The sequence below is a fragment of the Teleopsis dalmanni genome, chromosome 2 (genome assembly GCF_002237135.1).
Source record: "Teleopsis dalmanni isolate 2A chromosome 2, ASM223713v2, whole genome shotgun sequence".
NCBI classification, from domain to species: Eukaryota; Metazoa; Arthropoda; class Insecta; order Diptera; family Diopsidae; genus Teleopsis; species Teleopsis dalmanni.
The window spans coordinates 17,405,488-17,412,325 of NC_051847.1; positions in this window are offsets into that span (position 1 = coordinate 17,405,488).

The following is a 6,838-nucleotide window of genomic DNA, read 5'->3' on the forward strand; positions in this document are numbered from 1 at the left end:
ACAAAATATTTTGTATAAGAGATAAAATCATAAGATAAAGATTCTAAAGATAATGACAACGATATTAAACAATTTCAGCATTTCAGATGCAAATTTGTATTTTTGTTAAAGTTTTATCACCACGAATGTGATCGTATTGGGAGCCCAAAAGAAAATTAACAAAAGGCTGAGATCATTTATTGGCAAATATAAGCACCGGTAATATAGAATCTTCAGAGATGCTCTTCAAAATTTCATTGTATTTAGAAGAATATAAATGGAATGCTTGAGCCTCGCTACAAAATAAATATCGATCAAATATTTAATATTAAGTTGAGTTAAATAAAAGAATAGTTAATGTTAAGTTTTGTTTGATCTTAGCAAAACTTTTACCGAATTATTTAAATTGATGAACCAAGTTTATAGTGTTGATTGTTTACCCCATGGTAAACAATGTGTAATATATACGGTTCAAACTGGTCGGGAAGATATATATGATGAGCAGCATGCTGACTAACCGAAATCCTCGAACAGTGCATATTTCATCAAAACGGATTTATGTTAAAGATCAACATTAATATATCGCATTTTATTCCAATAATTAGAAAACCGAAAAATGTGTGCCCGATTTGTTCTGCACAAGTTGACTGACGATCAAAAATTGCTCTCATCGATCGACAAACTCTTGAGCGTGATTTTACGACCGAAACTTGGTAGAAGCCATCCAAAATGATATATCGATTTCTCGATAGCTTGCTAGAAACTATGAGAACGTAACAGGCTTTTACGTTCTGTAACTCCATTAAAAAAGAAACAGAACAAAGTGTAATTCGTTTAGAAAATATAAAATCAGCTATAAATTGAAAAATACAATAATATACCAGAACAACGTAGCGTATTTATTGAAACCTTAATTGGGTGTAAATTCTAACTTGCCACCTATAAAAAGTTGTTATTTCATAAATCAATCTTGAAATTCTTAGGGACGTACAATATACTAAAGTATTGAGTTTTAACGTGGCGCAAGAATATGCAAAGGCACACAAAAAGCGACTAACACATCATGTTAGCAGCGATGGATCCGTTCTTCATCAAAGGTGTACCAAACAGCGACGGGGCAAAAAAATACAACTGATTCAGATTGACTATATTTTTATCTAGATATATGTAGTGTATACAAATTCTTATTCTTTCATAATTATTTTAATATGACACATATCGTATTTTATCACATTTGTTTTTACAAATATTTATTTATGTGTGAGACAAATAAATCTAAATTAAAGGTCTAGTTTATGTTATACGAGATAGATAAAAAAATATAGATACAGATATGCAAACAATAAAAATTATTATATTAACGATAAAGGCTGTATTAATACGTATCAATAGATTGCTAAAAAAAACATAATATGTCCTCCAAAGTCTCATTCATCACAAGACAAAAGTTCAGAGGAGTAAAAATGTTTGTATAGATAGTCTGTATTAACGTATCCCTGGATTTGAAGTTTAAAAGCAAATATGTTGGTAATGCATTATTATTAAATAATAGACTATAAATGCACCCCGATCTAAAAGACCTATTGTGCGCCTTGATAATACATATTTAATTATTAGAAAAAGTTTGATAGAAAGGTTTCGAAAAAAAGTGAACTACAACAATAAAAATTAATTTTATACTGATTTAATTAATTGAATTTTTGACTGACCATAGAGCAATTTAGAGTATTGCCAAATAACCATCATCAGTGGTCTTGGATTTAAATCTTATATTTAATTATTCGTAATTAATATTTTGAGATATAAGTACCCAGGGGTTGAACTTGTACCCAAATACAATAGTTTGTATTAAGTATAATAGTCACTTCCGTTATCAGTGACGTTAAATTGAACCTAAAAAAAAGAAAAAGTTTGATGGTAGAATTATCGAGAAGGGCTGTCCAGACCAGATGCGATAGCGGGCCAATACAAACCACTGTACAGATTGAAGGGCCGTAGAAACAAATACATACTTTCATAGTTGTTTTCGACAAAAATAAAAATACGGTTATAATGTTAAATTTATTAATTTATCAATTTAATTTAATTTATTTGGTATAGCACAAAAAATAAAATATTGTAGTTTTGTATTTGTAATAGATTAAAAACATGTCGCGGGCCGTACAAACATTAGCTCCGGGCCGAGCTTTGGACAGACTTGATATAAAAGCCTGATATAAAATTTTGACTTGGGTACAAAACCTAATACAATTATGTCTTATGAATATTAGATGCATTTTCCAATATAGAGATCTTCAAAAGGTTAAACAAAGCTAAAGAATTGTTAACAATAATAAAACCATGAAAATCTGCATATTTTGGAATATAATGTGGTACTCAAAATAGAGATTTCATCATTTAATTATGGAATGGAAAATATAAGGCCGACGATGCCCAGGAACGTATCGTCGGCAAACAATAGAGAAGAATATTCGTGTTTAATTTCAATAATTGCTTAATACTAAGAAAAAACTTTGATTTTTGATTCCAATATAAGTATAACATTTTACATCCTTATAAATCTATATTTTGAAAGGAACGAAAAGTGACGAAATATAGTTTAAATTTTATGACTAAAATGATCGTATCATATTAGGTTGACTATTCAGCTATAAAGGTCCTAATCTTTGATTTCGAATCATTATTTACTCTTTAAGATTATTGCCTATTTGTTGACTTGTTCGGTTGTTAATATTTTAGAAAACACTTAAAAAGAAATTTTGTTGATTGATGAGCTTGCGTGTTTATAAGAACCACAAAACGAGTGAAAATGTTTAAAATCAGAATTTTGTTGACTAAAAATGCTTGCACAATCTCTAATTGCCACATAACTTTTATTTGTGTTTTATGGCTTTTTATTTAAGGAATTTTTAAGCTTCTTGACTTTCGCTATTAAATCAAATTTATTCAAAGCTCAAAAGAAACCGCAGAGGAGTATGCAAATTACCTGTAGGCGCCTATTACAAATAAATCAATTATATGCGCACAGAAGTTTGGCGTGACGCCAAGCAACATGTTGTGGGGGAAGTACATTTGAGCGTTGTGTACACAGGAAATCAAGGAAACCAAATTATTTGCAGTTAGACTTTATTTTGAACAACACTTTTTACTTTTTATATCTGTTTATATCTGTGATACGCAGATGTTTTGGATTTCACAAGGATTAAGTCAAACAATGCGTATTACACAAAAGAAATATGAGCGCGAGTTTCATCTCTAATCAAAGTTGATTTATTTTATTTATTTAACGTATAGGTAAATTAAAGAATAAAAATTAATAAATATGTGATATAAGCATAAAATGAATAATTAAACTTTTAATCAGTGTAAGGAGTCATGATATGCAGGTGGGTTTTTGTGTCTTTGTGGAAATGCATAGGACAGTCGTCAAAAATATGGGCGACAGTCTAATTTGGGAGGCCACATGGGTACTTTGATTTGATATTTTTATAATTAATTTATCTTAAATCATGTTGAATTTATTTAAGAAATTTTTAACAGTTAAGGCTTTTCGATTTATTTAAAAAAATGAAAAAACTAAAAAATTGATCAATGATGGATTTAACTTAAAGAGTTTAGATGTTTTAAATATAGTGTGTGAAACAGAAGCAAAAAACACACGAAGTTTAGAGATATTGCATTCTAGTTATCAATAAATAAATGCAGTAATACATTAATATTATGTTTTGAGAAGTTAATATTTAGCAGTTAAAATTTTAAAACATTTTTTAGTTGCTGCAAAATAAGCTTAACAAAACTCATCGAATGTGATTATCTGTAATTTTTTTGCAAGGGAAGAAGTTTGGAATCAGTGTCAAAAAAGTAAACCAAGTAATTGGATTTTTCTATGAATATACTTTGAGCGTAAAATATTTAGATCTTGCTCTTATAGTTCCAAAGGTTGTTTGGACAAAAGGTAGGAAATCTATTAATATGAATACAATTTTTTGTGTTGATTTATTAAATCAATATGAATATACTCTGAGTGTAAAATATTTAGATCTTGCTCTAAATATTTAGATCTTGTTGTATGGATGAAAGGTCACAAATCTATTAATATGAATACTATTTTTTTTGTTAATTTATTAAATTTATTAAAAATTTATTATTATTAATTTATATAAAGAATGCAGGCTTCAACAATTAAATATGAAAAATTTTATAGAAAAAAATTTTATTTTATTGTCTCTATAAATAAGAACTATATTTATATATTACGGATACAAATTATATCTTTATAATGTAATAATTTCCTCCTCTTTATTTAACAAACTCAATCGATTAATCAATCATCTCATTCACAGAAAGAAATAAATAATACAATTGATATCATATCTTAAAACACTAAATTGACCTTTGTATAGGTAATTAATGAAGATAAATATATTTATTAATTTGTACATCCTGCAGCAACACTTAAGTGAAAGCGCCGCTATTATGATAACTTTTCTCATAACAACCATTATTGTTTACAACTTTATGATTGCACTCTCGTGCGTATGAGCAATGTAAGGATTTCTATTGCTCTCCAGAAGAGAGCACTACTGCAATTAAATAACAGAGTTGCCAAATTATATAAAATTAATACAGCTAAGAGACCACAAAATATATAATATTTTCTTATAAAAATATATAAAATATGGAGATTTTTTAATTAATGTTAATAATACTGTTTGCATTTTTTATTTTGTTTGACAATAGATTTAAATATTTGTTAGAATTCAATTCGTTTTTCATACTATATTTTAACTTTTGCATATTTTAGCAGTTTATAATTTTCATTTTCTATTTAAAACAATTTGTTTTTATAATTGGTTTTTACCAATACAAAAAAACACTCTTGTAATACATAGAAATTTTGAAAAAGTCCAATACATTAAATAAAAATTTTTAATATATCTTTCTCTTTTGATTCCTGTTGCCTTATTCATTTATTCACTAAATTAGTAAATTAAAAATTTGAAAAAGAATTATTCGTTGGAACTACCACATATATATTAGACATTAAAAATGTTGACTTAAGAATCTCATTTTTATCTAAAATGTTCTGCAAGTGCAATGACACAATATAATTTTAGATTCAACAATTGTTGAAAACAACTAGCACATAAAACTCCTTTAATTGTTCAGTGCAAATAAAAGTTACCGATACCAAATATTTACAGAGTTCCTGTTATAATGTTTTAATAAATGTTACTTAAATTCTTAACACATTAAAAAAAAAATAGCGGGTAAAAACCTATAAAAGGAGAAACATTTTTTATCTAAACTTTAGTACAGACATTAATTAAAAGTTTTTAAAAGTCATTTTAATTTTCCATATTAAAGTATTAAAATTGTGTTAGTTTAGGTTGTACAACTATTGATAAATTTAGGCTATTTGCTGGTCTATGGGGATACCGTTTACAAGAGGATTTCCCTTTTTATTTGTATTTTAAAAGTAATGCTGATTTTTTAATAAATGAATCTACCAGTCAGGTAGATAGATTATATCTGACAGCATTTCTAGATTATATAATTTAGGTATTATATATCATTCCTATGTTATATAATCTAAAAATGCTGTGACAAGAGCTAGACAGTGACATGAAGATAGTGCCCTTTCTCTCTGCCGTTTCTACTCGTCATTACAGCTTTTCCAAAAACTATTGCTACATACATTAAATCTTTTAACATGGGTTCTTATTGGGCAGCATCAATTTTTTATTCCAATCAGTACAGAGAGAGAGGAGAATGTTTAAGAATTAAGAATATTATACAAATTTAAAATACAAATTTCATAAAATTCATATACTGTGTAAAATATTTATTATTCATAAAAAACTTTCTTATATTAATAAATGTTGTGATATATGCAACATTGTATGATATGTGTTTATATTGATTTAAATGAATTTGTTAAATTTTTATTGCCAAATTATTTGATAGAAAATTATAAATGCTTGATGGCAACCCTTATAATACACAATTATTTAGAGCAAAGTGCACGTGAGCATAAAAAACAAAAAGGACAACAAAATTTAGAAAGCCAGTAAAATAATAATATAAAAAGGAAATTTTTAATAATTCCAAAATAAAAAAAAAATGGACAACATAAATAAAATATAAAATTAAAAAAATTAAAAATGAATTAAATTTTTCTTATTTTATTCCAAATTGTTTACAATGGCGCAGCACAACAATTCATTTATTTTCTATATTTCTTTCATTTGCATAAATAATTTTTTTCACACATCGATAATTTGATTTAATGATTGTTAACAAGCACTTATATTATTATAATTATGAAAATAAATTTTTGTTAAGCCGAATTTTTTGATTATAATTGAAATGACGAAGGATTTGTGAATAATTTGTTATGGTCGCTTTACCTGTGCTTAGTTTTAGGTGTGTGCGACATATTTTCTTATAAAACATTTTATGCTAGCATTCGAAACATTTCCAAAAACTCTTATACATTTTAACTAAGAAGTGAACGACTTTTGACGTAATTTATATTTCAAAAACATATTTGCCAGCGTTTTCACTTTTTTCACACACACAGAATTTCACAAACTTTCTTTCTAGATTATTTTATAGCGAATTCAACGGAATTATTACATGACATCCGTCAAAGCACGAAACACGCAGACTGAGTAGTTCTATTCCGAATAACATAAGCATTTTTGGCTTTTAGTCCTTTCACCAACACACTCACAAAAAGTTTGCTCTGTAGCTATGGCTTTGGTTGCCATAAGCATACAAGGAGCATAAACATAAACGAACGAGAGAAACAATTTTTAATGCTGCAATGCTTTTTTCCTCTCTCAACACTTTTCAA